Here is a 13,008-nt window from a genome sequence, read left to right as displayed (position 1 = left end):
GGGATCCGTCCTCCAAAGGGGAAGTCTCTAGCCCTTTTCGTTCCTGCAGAAACCTCAGCTTCTTCTGTCCAGTAGAAGCTTCTTTGCACCCACAGCTGGCATTTCCTGGGCATCTGCCCATCTCCGACTTGCTTGTGACTTTTGGACTTGGTCCCCTTGTTCCACAGGTACCCTCGACTGGAAATCCATTGTTGTTGCATTGCTGGTTTGAGTCTTTCCTGCATTATTCCCCTATCACGACTTCTTGGTCCTTTGGGGAACTTTAGTGCACTTTGCACTCACTTTTCAGGGTCTTGGGGTGGGCTATTTTTCTAACCCTAACTATTTTCTAATAGTCCCAGCGACCCTCTACAAGGTCACATAGGTTTGGGGTCCATTCGTGGTTCGCATTCCACTTTTGGAGTATATGGTTTGTGTTGCCCTATCCCTATGCGTCCCCATTGCATCCTATTGTAACTATACATTGTTTGCACTGTTTTCTAAGACTATACTGCATATTTTTGGTATTGTGTACATATAACTTGTGTATATTTGCTATCCTCACTCTGAGGGTACACTCTGAGATACTTTGGCATATAGTCATAAAAATAAAGTACCTTTATTTTTAGTATAACTGTGTATTGTGTTTTCTTATGATATTGTGAAAGTGACACTTGTGGTACTCTAGGAGCTTCACTCGTCTCCTAGTTCAGCCTAAGCTGCTCTGCTAAGCTACCATTATCTATCAGCCTATGCTGCTAGACACCCTATACACTAATAAGGGATAACTGGGCCTGGTGCAAGGTGCAAGTACCCCTTGGTACTCACTACAAGCCAGTCCAGCCTCCTACATTGGTTGTGCAGCGGTGGGATAAGTGCTTTGAGACTACTTACCACTCTTGTCATTGTACTTTTCATTAGAGAAAAATATACAAAACAAGTGCAGTGTGTGTACACATAACTAAAACGTTTTGCATTTCCTCTTTTCACTCTTTTCTAAGTGCTGAAAAGTACTTCTAAACTTTCTAAAAAGTTCTAAAAAGTTTAAAAAGTTTTTTTCTGTCTTTCTAAAAGTTCTGAGAACTTTTTTCTCTTTTTCTATCACTTTAACTCTCTCTAAAAATGTCTGGCACAGGCCAAAATGTTGATCTGTCCAAGATTGCATATGATCACCTTAGCTCGAAAGGAGCAAGGAGTCTCTGCATAGAGAGAGGTTTTAGTGTAGTGAAGAATCCTTACTTGGAATTATTGCTTAACATGCTTAGAGAACAAGATGAGGCTAAAAGTGCCCCATCTGTTGAAAAAGTAGCTAATGGTTCTGTAGCCAGGCGCCTACGGACGCCGCGGCTTGGTCAGAGAAGACGGCCGCCGACGGATACTCCGGGGGCATTCCAGGAACTCCTGACGTGATGACGTCTAACGTCATCCGTCAGGAAGAAATACGGAAGCAGGAAGACAGACAACGGGGGGAACGAAGGAGAGAGAGAGAGACGCCGACACCGCGAGGAGCACCTCCGAACGCAGCAACCCACTGAGTCCGGAGGAAAACCCCGCCGCGAGAGGAGAAGGACGCGCGAAGAGCGGAACACCCAGGGTGCCTCCCGCCCCTGCAGAAGACAGGCCGGGAGACTGTCTACAAGCCGGCCGCGTCCCTGGAGGGGCGTGGCCCAACCAGGTACGAGCGTACCAGGGGTGGAATTGGGGCTACGGGTGGCTGACTGGGCGGAAGGACGGCAAGAAGAGGGAGTTAAGGTCCTGCAAAGAGGGGGAGGTAGTATAGATGGGACCCCGGACCCTGCCTATAACTACAACCACGACCTAACCCAGAAACAGCAAGAAAAGCTAAGAGTAAAGGGGTCACCAAGAGGGCACTATAAGGAATTAAGAGACATAGCTTCACCTACCTCAGCCCCCTCCCCTCCCCACAATACCTCGTCCCTCACTTCCTACTAACTGTGAAGGAAACAGGAGATAAAGTATATTCCCCACTTACCTGTGCCTTATTTTTCTTTCTTCTTTATTTTGGGGAATCCGGTCCCACTGAGCGTCGGGGGAACAAGGTCTCTCTCCACACCGGACCAGGCCATTCCCGGAACTCTCGGCCCTGAAAGAAAAGGGATTCATATTAGTTTCTGGACTCTGCCAACACGAAAGTTTTGCGACACGGGCTAGTGTCCCATCCGAGCAGATAGAAATAAAAGTACTAACCCTTAAATATCCTGAGTCTGTCGCCTTCTTCCAATATCCTTTCGACTCGGGATAAAGAACCCGCCACAGTGGTGTCAGAAGTAGGATATTGGAATTGGCGACAAGGGCTTCCAGAAAATGGAGGGACAGTGTAGCATGTCTGATATGATGCAACAGTTGGCCTCAGGACAAAGACACCTACAATTAGTGTGGGAAGAGCAACAAAAAGAGGCTAAGTTGGAAAGAGAGGCACTACAAAATGCACTTAAAAGCCAGGCTACTATAATGGCCAACAACCAGTTGGTTCATGAAACCGCCATTAAAAATCTCACTGATACAATAGCCGCTACTCGTGTGCACCCAAATGTGCCTAGTTCAGTCCTACAACGATATCAAGAAGGTGAAGACCCCAATGCCTTTTTCACCAATTTTGAACGAGTGGCTACTTCCGCTACCTGGCCACCGGAGTGCTGGGGCCAATATATCGCCCCCTTATTAACGGGAACACTCCAAGCCGCTTATCAGGCGGTAAACCCCGGGGGAACAACCCCATATAAGGATATTAAAAAGAGCATCTTGGAACGGGTGGGATTTGACTCTGAACATTATCGTGTCCGATTTAGAAAATCTAAATGGGGACCCTCCGGAAATCCCCGGGCTCTATACTTTAGGATTAAAGATCTGGGTCTCAAATGGTTGGGCCCCATAGGGACTAATCAGGAAGACATTATTGAGATTGTGCTCTTAGAACAGTACCTAGACGCTCTACCGCCTTCTACGCGTAACTGGATCAAGCAACATCCAAACCCGGATACCAATACCACCATCGAGCTAGCCTGTGCTTTTCATCGCTCCCTCGAATTCAAAGTCACAACCCCTCGATCCACACCTAGTCCCCTGCGTCAAGGTTCTGGGATATCTTCCTCAGGGGGCCGAAGAATCAATGAGGAAATAGGGAAACCACGGGGTCTTGAAAGGCCATACATACAACAACCTCAGTGTTTTAGCTGCGGAGAATGGGGTCACATCGCTCGCGGTTGCCCCCTGAAAACAGAGAAACCGGAACCCATGGAAATAGGGGTCACGAGGGGAAGGGTCTTTTACACTGGGAGAAGGGCAACCCCTTACAAAAAGACACTGCTTATCAATGGGAAACCCACGGTGACCCTTATTGACTCAGGGTGTAGCCAGTCAGTAGTCAGGGCTGATTTATTCAATAAGAATCTCCACACGTCAGGATTTAGGGTATCAATCTGCTGTATTCACGGAGAAACCAGAGAATACCCACTGATCTGGACAACCCTCATCTGGGAAGGAAAAGAAAACCCCATAAGGGTGGGGTTAGTAGAACAGCTGGTTGAAGAAGCCATTATAGGGACTGACTTTTCGGAGTTTTCTAAACTCTTGGAGAGTGTTCGCCCGGTCGAAGAACCGAATACCTGGTGGAAAGATGCTCCTTTTTCCACCATTCCTCTGTCACCTCCGACGGTGCGACCCAAACTCTCCCGGAAGGAGAAAAGAAGGATCAAGAAAACCTACAACTCAGACAACCCCAGTCCCGCGAGGGTAATTACAGAGGTTCTTGCCCTCACTACTCTTCCCCCCTTCCGGACCTCTCAAAGAGAAGACCCCAGTCTAATTCATGCCTGGGGAAGCGCACGACCACGGACCCCACAGGACAAGGGTCCCTCGTTCACTGTAATTAAGGATCTATTATATCGAGTCACTAATCAGAACCAAGAAGAAAAAAAGCAGTTGATAGTTCCCGAACCTTACAGACAACAAGTCCTACACTTAGCACACAGCCAGCCAGGGGGTGGCCATTATGGAAGGGAGAAAACAGAAGAATATTTGTTGAGGAAGTTTTATTGTCCGGGTTTTTTTTCACAGATTAGGAGGTTCTGTCAACAATGTCCAAAATGCCAATTGATTGATCCAGGCTCACGGAGAAAGGCCCCTTTGCAACCTCTTCCCATCATTGATGTTCCCTTCTCCAGAATAGGGATGGACCTGGTTGGCCCCCTTTTGCCCTCGTCCAGAGGTTATCGTTATATATTGGTATTAGTGGACTACGCCACTAGATATCCTGAGGCTATTCCCCTCTCTAGTATTAACACCAAGAGTGTCGCCCACGCCATGATTGGGTTCTTTTCCCGAATCGGGTTTCCTCGGGAGATCTTAACAGATCAAGGCACCCAATTCATGTCCAACTTGATGACACAAATATGTCAATTATTAGGGATTAAACAATTGCGGACGTCGGTCTATCCTCCTCAAACCGATGGTTTGGTGGAGAGATATAACCGCACCCTAAAGACACTACTAAAAAAATCCATCTCAGAGACAGGTAAGGACTGGGATAGAAAACTTCCCTTAGTCTTATACGCAATCAGGACCCACGAACAAGCATCTACAGGCCATAGTCCTTTTGAGTTGTTATTTGGGCGACAACCCAGGACCCTACTAGACATGGCCGCGGAAATGTGGGAAGAGGAAGAAGGAGAAAAGACCCTTCTAAACTATGCCCGAGACTTAAAAACTCACCTACACACAGTATGGGAAAGCGTTAGGGAACACATGGAGAGGGCCCAGGACAAACAGAAAAGGAATTATGATCGGAATACCCAATTAAGGTCTTTTGCCATAGGAGATAAAGTATTAATACTTCTCCCCAGTTCAGACAACAAATTGTTAGCAAAATGGCAGGGACCATACCTTATAACAGGCATAGTAACACCCGTAACCTACAAAATTCAGCTCAACGATAATCCTAATAGGTCACAGATCTTCCATGTTAATTTTGTTAAAACGATGGGAAGAACCCCCGACCGAACCAAGGCCAGGTTGTCTAGTTAACACCGTTAAGGAATTGGAGATAGGATGGTGTCCCACTGATCCACCTGCCGAAAGAGAAATTCCTGTCATAAATACAGACCTCTCTTTTCAACAAAATAGACAGTTAGGCAAACTCCTCTATAACCATACCCGGCTGTTCTCCTCGATGCCCGGTAGGACCCGATTGGTATACCATCAAATCATCACACCCCCAGGGAAAACAGTACGGTTAAGGCCTTATCGTATCCCTGAAGCTAGGAAAATCCTCGTAGAAAACGAAATAGAAAAAATGTTAGACCTAGACATCATAGAGCCTTCCCAAAGCCCCTGGTGTTCACCAGTGGTATTGGTACCCAAGCCTGACGGGTCCGTACGCTTTTGTATTGACTTTAGACAAGTCAATTCCATATCCCAGTTTGACACATATCCTCTCCCAAGGATAGACGAATTATTGGAAAGGTTAGGAAAAGCAAAATACATGTCCACCCTCGACTTGACAAAAGAGTATTGGCAGATTCCGTTGGCCCCCGGTGATAGGGGAAAAACGGCTTTCGCTACTCCCTCAGGGTTATATCACTTTAAGGTACTTCCTTTTGGGTTACACGGCGCTCGTGCAACCTTCCAACGTCTCATTGATACCATATTACGACCTCATAACAGATACGCGGCAGCCTATCTGGATGACATCGTTATCTTCAGTGAGACCTGGGAGGATCATTTGGTCCACCTTGACAGAATCTTCTCGGCTTTAAGGAAGGCTGGACTAACGGCCAATCCCGCCAAGAGCCGACTCGTTTTTAACGAGATCTCCTACCTGGGATATCACATTGGTAAAGGCATACTACGTCCACAAATGAATAAAATCGAAGCCATCCTACACACCAAGACTCCCACCACGAAGAAGGAGGTTCGTTCCTTTTTAGGACTAGTGGGGTACTATCGAAGGTTTATTCCTCACTACTCCAGTTTGGCGGCTCCCTTGACAGACCTATTAAGGAAAGGGCAACCCAACAAAATCACGATCCTAAACCCGATCCAACTACATAGTTACCGTACTTTACAAAGGTGTCTCACCACTCAACCGATTTTAAGATGCCCTGAGTTTGATAGTCCCTTTCATCTCCAAACGGATGCCTCCGACGTCGGAGTAGGTGCCGTCCTTTTTCAAAAAGACGAAGACGGAATAAGCCACCCCGTTGTCTTCATTAGTCGTAAGTTACTTCCCAGGGAACAAAGGTATCCCATTATAGAGCGGGAGTGTCTTGCCATTAAATGGGCGATCGAAAGCCTCCAATATTACCTCTTGGGCCGACCTTTCCTGTTATATACAGATCATGCACCACTTACCTGGCTCTCAAGGTATAAGGATACCAATAATCGAATATTAAGATGGTTCATAGAACTCCAACCTTTCTCCTTCCAGGTTTGCCATCTCCCTGGTGACCTTATGGGTCAGGCTGACTATTTATCCCGGTTCCCGGGTCTTGCAGGGCTCGAACAGCCCCCTTCGTGTGAGGGGATGTGTAGCCGGGCGCCTACGGACGCCGCGGCTTGGTCAGAGAAGACGGCCGCCGACGGATACCCCGGGGGCATCCCAGGAACTCCTGACGTGATGACGTCTAACGTCATCCGTCAGGAAGAAATACGGAAGCAGGAAGACGGACAACGGGGGGAACGAAGGAGAGAGAGAGACGCCGACACCGCGAGGAGCACCTCAGAACGCAGCAACCCACTGAGTCCGGAGGAAAACCCCGCCGCGAGAGGAGAAGGACGCGCGAAGAGCGGAACACCCAGGGCGCCTCCCGCCCCTGCAGAAGACAAGCCGGGAGACTGTCTACAAGCCGGCCGCGTCCCTGGAGGGGCGTGGCCCAACCAGGTACGAGCGTACTAGGGGTGGAATTGGGGCTACGGGTGGCTGACTGGGCGGAAGGACGGCAAGAAGAGGGAGTTAAGGTCCTGCAAAGAGGGGGAGGTAGTATAGATGGGACCCCGACCCTGCCTATAACTACAACCACGACCTAACCCAGAAACAGCAAGAAAAGCTAAGAGTAAAGGGGTCACCAAGAGGGCACTATAAGGAATTAAGAGACATAGCTTCACCTACCTCAGCCCCCTCCCCTCCCCACAATACCTCGTCCCTCACTTCCTACTAACTGTGAAGGAAACAGGAGATAAAGTATATTCCCCACTTACCTGTGCCTTATTTTTCTTTCTTCTTTATTTTGGGGAATCCGGTCCCACTGAGCGTCGGGGGAACAAGGTCTCTCTCCACACCGGACCAGGCCATTCCCGGAACTCTCGGCCCTGAAAGAAAAGGGATTCATATTAGTTTCTGGACTCTGCCAACACGAAAGTTTTGCGACACGGGCTAGTGTCCCATCCGAGCAGATAGAAATAAAAGTACTAACCCTTAAATATCCTGAGTCTGTCGCCTTCTTCCAATATCCTTTCGACTCGGGATAAAGAACCTGCCACAGTGGTGTCAGAAGTAGGATATTGGAATTGGCGACAAGGGCTTCCAGAAAATGGAGGGACAGTGTAGCATGTCTGATATGATGCAACAGTTGGCCTCAGGACAAAGACACCTACAATTAGTGTGGGAAGAGCAACAAAAAGAGGCTAAGTTGGAAAGAGAGGCACTACAAAATGCACTTAAAAGCCAGGCTACTATAATGGCCAACAACCAGTTGGTTCATGAAACCGCCATTAAAAATCTCACTGATACAATAGCCGCTACTCGTGTGCACCCAAATGTGCCTAGTTCAGTCCTACAACGATATCAAGAAGGTGAAGACCCCAATGCCTTTTTCACCAATTTTGAACGAGTGGCTACTTCCGCTACCTGGCCACCGGAGTGCTGGGGCCAATATATCGCCCCCTTATTAACGGGAACACTCCAAGCCGCTTATCAGGCGGTAAACCCCGGGGGAACAACCCCATATAAGGATATTAAAAAGAGCATCTTGGAACGGGTGGGATTTGACTCTGAACATTATCGTGTCCGATTTAGAAAATCTAAATGGGGACCCTCCGGAAATCCCCGGGCTCTATACTTTAGGATTAAAGATCTGGGTCTCAAATGGTTGGGCCCCATAGGGACTAATCAGGAAGACATTATTGAGATTGTGCTCTTAGAACAGTACCTAGACGCTCTACCGCCTTCTACGCGTAACTGGATCAAGCAACATCCAAACCCGGATACCAATACCACCATCGAGCTAGCCTGTGCTTTTCATCGCTCCCTCGAATTCAAAGTCACAACCCCTCGATCCACGCCTAGTCCCCTGCGTCAAGGTTCTGGGATATCTTCCTCAGGGGGCCGAAGAATCAATGAGGAAATAGGGAAACCACGGGGTCTTGAAAGGCCATACATACAACAACCTCAGTGTTTTAGCTGCGGAGAATGGGGTCACATCGCTCGCGGTTGCCCCCTGAAAACAGAGAAACCGGAACCCATGGAAATAGGGGTCACGAGGGGAAGGGTCTTTTACACTGGGAGAAGGGCAACCCCTTACAAAAAGACACTGCTTATCAATGGGAAACCCACGGTGACCCTTATTGACTCAGGGTGTAGCCAGTCAGTAGTCAGGGCTGATTTATTCAATAAGAATCTCCACACGTCAGGATTTAGGGTATCAATCTGCTGTATTCACGGAGAAACCAGAGAATACCCACTGATCTGGACAACCCTCATCTGGGAAGGAAAAGAAAACCCCATACGGGTGGGGTTAGTAGAACAGCTGGTTGAAGAAGCCATTATAGGGACTGACTTTTCGGAGTTTTCTAAACTCTTGGAGAGTGTTCGCCCGGTCGAAGAACCGAATACCTGGTGGAAAGATGCTCCTTTTTCCACCATTCCTCTGTCACCTCCGACGGTGCGACCCAAACTCTCCCGGAAGGAGAAAAGAAGGATCAAGAAAACCTACAACTCAGACAACCCCAGTCCCGCGAGGGTAATTACAGAGGTTCTTGCCCTCACTACTCTTCCCCCCTTCCGGACCTCTCAAAGAGAAGACCCCAGTCTAATTCATGCCTGGGGAAGCGCACGACCACGGACCCCACAGGACAAGGGTCCCTCGTTCACTGTAATTAAGGATCTATTATATCGAGTCACTAATCAGAACCAAGAAGAAAAAAAGCAGTTGATAGTTCCCGAACCTTACAGACAACAAGTCCTACACTTAGCACACAGCCAGCCAGGGGGTGGCCATTATGGAAGGGAGAAAACAGAAGAATATTTGTTGAGGAAGTTTTATTGTCCGGGGTTTTTTTCACAGATTAGGAGGTTCTGTCAACAATGTCCAAAATGCCAATTGATTGATCCAGGCTCACGGAGAAAGGCCCCTTTGCAACCTCTTCCCATCATTGATGTTCCCTTCTCCAGAATAGGGATGGACCTGGTTGGCCCCCTTTTGCCCTCGTCCAGAGGTTATCGTTATATATTGGTATTAGTGGACTACGCCACTAGATATCCTGAGGCTATTCCCCTCTCTAGTATTAACACCAAGAGTGTCGCCCACGCCATGATTGGGTTCTTTTCCCGAATCGGGTTTCCTCGGGAGATCTTAACAGATCAAGGCACCCAATTCATGTCCAACTTGATGACACAAATATGTCAATTATTAGGGATTAAACAATTGCGGACGTCGGTCTATCCTCCTCAAACCGATGGTTTGGTGGAGAGATATAACCGCACCCTAAAGACACTACTAAAAAAATCCATCTCAGAGACAGGTAAGGACTGGGATAGAAAACTTCCCTTAGTCTTATACGCAATCAGGACCCACGAACAAGCATCTACAGGCCATAGTCCTTTTGAGTTGTTATTTGGGCGACAACCCAGGACCCTACTAGACATGGCCGCGGAAATGTGGGAAGAGGAAGAAGGAGAAAAGACCCTTCTAAACTATGCCCGAGACTTAAAAACTCACCTACACACAGTATGGGAAAGCGTTAGGGAACACATGGAGAGGGCCCAGGACAAACAGAAAAGGAATTATGATCGGAATACCCAATTAAGGTCTTTTGCCATAGGAGATAAAGTATTAATACTTCTCCCCAGTTCAGACAACAAATTGTTAGCAAAATGGCAGGGACCATACCTTATAACAGGCATAGTAACACCCGTAACCTACAAAATTCAGCTCAACGATAATCCTAATAGGTCACAGATCTTCCATGTTAATTTGTTAAAACGATGGGAAGAACCCCCGACCGAACCAAGGCCAGGTTGTCTAGTTAACACCGTTAAGGAATTGGAGATAGGATGGTGTCCCACTGATCCACCTGCCGAAAGAGAAATTCCTGTCATAAATACAGACCTCTCTTTTCAACAAAATAGACAGTTAGGCAAACTCCTCTATAACCATACCCGGCTGTTCTCCTCGATGCCCGGTAGGACCCGATTGGTATACCATCAAATCATCACACCCCCAGGGAAAACAGTACGGTTAAGGCCTTATCGTATCCCTGAAGCTAGGAAAATCCTCGTAGAAAACGAAATAGAAAAAATGTTAGACCTAGACATCATAGAGCCTTCCCAAAGCCCCTGGTGTTCACCAGTGGTATTGGTACCCAAGCCTGACGGGTCCGTACGCTTTTGTATTGACTTTAGACAAGTCAATTCCATATCCCAGTTTGACACATACCTCTCCCAAGGATAGACGAATTATTGGAAAGGTTAGGAAAAGCAAAATACATGTCCACCCTCGACTTGACAAAAGAGTATTGGCAGATTCCGTTGGCCCCCGGTGATAGGGGAAAAACGGCTTTCGCTACTCCCTCAGGGTTATATCACTTTAAGGTACTTCCTTTTGGGTTACACGGCGCTCGTGCAACCTTCCAACGTCTCATTGATACCATATTACGACCTCATAACAGATACGCGGCAGCCTATCTGGATGACATCGTTATCTTCAGTGAGACCTGGGAGGATCATTTGGTCCACCTTGACAGAATCTTCTCGGCTTTAAGGAAGGCTGGACTAACGGCCAATCCCGCCAAGAGCCGACTCGTTTTTAACGAGATCTCCTACCTGGGATATCACATTGGTAAAGGCATACTACGTCCACAAATGAATAAAATCGAAGCCATCCTACACACCAAGACTCCCACCACGAAGAAGGAGGTTCGTTCCTTTTTAGGACTAGTGGGGTACTATCGAAGGTTTATTCCTCACTACTCCAGTTTGGCGGCTCCCTTGACAGACCTATTAAGGAAAGGGCAACCCAACAAAATCACGATCCTAAACCCGATCCAACTACATAGTTACCGTACTTTACAAAGGTGTCTCACCACTCAACCGATTTTAAGATGCCCTGAGTTTGATAGTCCCTTTCATCTCCAAACGGATGCCTCCGACGTCGGAGTAGGTGCCGTCCTTTTTCAAAAAGACGAAGACGGAATAAGCCACCCCGTTGTCTTCATTAGTCGTAAGTTACTTCCCAGGGAACAAAGGTATCCCATTATAGAGCGGGAGTGTCTTGCCATTAAATGGGCGATCGAAAGCCTCCAATATTACCTCTTGGGCCGACCTTTCCTGTTATATACAGATCATGCACCACTTACCTGGCTCTCAAGGTATAAGGATACCAATAATCGAATATTAAGATGGTTCATAGAACTCCAACCTTTCTCCTTCCAGGTTTGCCATCTCCCTGGTGACCTTATGGGTCAGGCTGACTATTTATCCCGGTTCCCGGGTCTTGCGGGGCTCGAACAGCCCCCTTCGTGTGAGGGGATGTGTAGCCGGGCGCCTACGGACGCCGCGGCTTGGTCAGAGAAGACGGCCACCGACGGATACCCCGGGGGCATCCCAGGAACTCCTGACGTGATGACGTCTAACGTCATCCGTCAGGAAGAAATACGGAAGCAGGAAGACGGACAACGGGGGGAACGAAGGAGAGAGAGAGACGCCGACACCGCGAGGAGCACCTCAGAACGCAGCAACCCACTGAGTCCGGAGGAAAACCCCGCCGCGAGAGGAGAAGGACGCGCGAAGAGCGGAACACCCAGGGCGCCTCCCGCCCCTGCAGAAGACAAGCCGGGAGACTGTCTACAAGCCGGCCGCGTCCCTGGAGGGGCGTGGCCCAACCAGGTACGAGCGTACTAGGGGTGGAATTGGGGCTACGGGTGGCTGACTGGGCGGAAGGACGGCAAGAAGAGGGAGTTAAGGTCCTGCAAAGAGGGGGAGGTAGTATAGATGGGACCCCGGACCCTGCCTATAACTACAACCACGACCTAACCCAGAAACAGCAAGAAAAGCTAAGAGTAAAGGGGTCACCAAGAGGGCACTATAAGGAATTAAGAGACATAGCTTCACCTACCTCAGCCCCCTCCCCTCCCCACAATACCTCGTCCCTCACTTCCTACTAACTGTGAAGGAAACAGGAGATAAAGTATATTCCCCACTTACCTGTGCCTTATTTTTCTTTCTTCTTTATTTTGGGGAATCCGGTCCCACTGAGCGTCGGGGGAACAAGGTCTCTCTCCACACCGGACCAGGCCATTCCCGGAACTCTCGGCCCTGAAAGAAAAGGGATTCATATTAGTTTCTGGACTCTGCCAACACGAAAGTTTTGCGACACGGGCTAGTGTCCCATCCGAGCAGATAGAAATAAAAGTACTAACCCTTAAATATCCTGAGTCTGTCGCCTTCTTTCAATATCCTTTCGACTCGGGATAAAGAACCCGCCACAGGTTCCCAATCTGATCCAGGGACTCCCCCAGGAAAAGATTCAGGAAAGAAACTTCTTAGCCTGCCCATTACTAGACAGTCTAGCATAGTTGGTACTGAGGTTGAGTCACACCATACAGATAGTGTTGTCTCACATCATAGCAAGAGCATACATTCTCATCACAGTAGAAATGATGTTTCTGTTAGCCAAGCTGCTAGGGTGGCTTCTGTAAGGGACAGGTCTCCTTCTGTCCATTCTCACCATACTTCTGTGTCCAGGAATGTCCCTCCCACCCACCCTGAAGACAGATTGTTAGAAAGGGAGCTCAATA

General features: G+C 48.2%; 1 long non-coding RNA gene across 1 annotated transcript; it reads right to left on the bottom strand.

Moving 5' to 3' along the window:
* Positions 1-1,928: 1,928 nt before the first annotated feature.
* LOC138267358 (uncharacterized) lies at positions 1,929-12,523 on the bottom strand. Its single transcript, XR_011199781.1, has 3 exons — positions 12,416-12,523; positions 7,195-7,305; positions 1,929-2,083 (listed from the first exon to the last, which is right to left on the bottom strand). It is a non-coding gene; the product is annotated as an uncharacterized lncRNA (long non-coding RNA).
* Between the last annotated feature and the right edge of the window lie 485 nt (positions 12,524-13,008).

Source organism: Pleurodeles waltl, chromosome 12, assembly GCF_031143425.1.
Source record: "Pleurodeles waltl isolate 20211129_DDA chromosome 12, aPleWal1.hap1.20221129, whole genome shotgun sequence".
NCBI classification, from domain to species: Eukaryota; Metazoa; Chordata; class Amphibia; order Caudata; family Salamandridae; genus Pleurodeles; species Pleurodeles waltl.
Note: the sequence above shows the minus strand (reverse complement) of the source record. Positions and strands in the feature narration are given on the sequence as shown.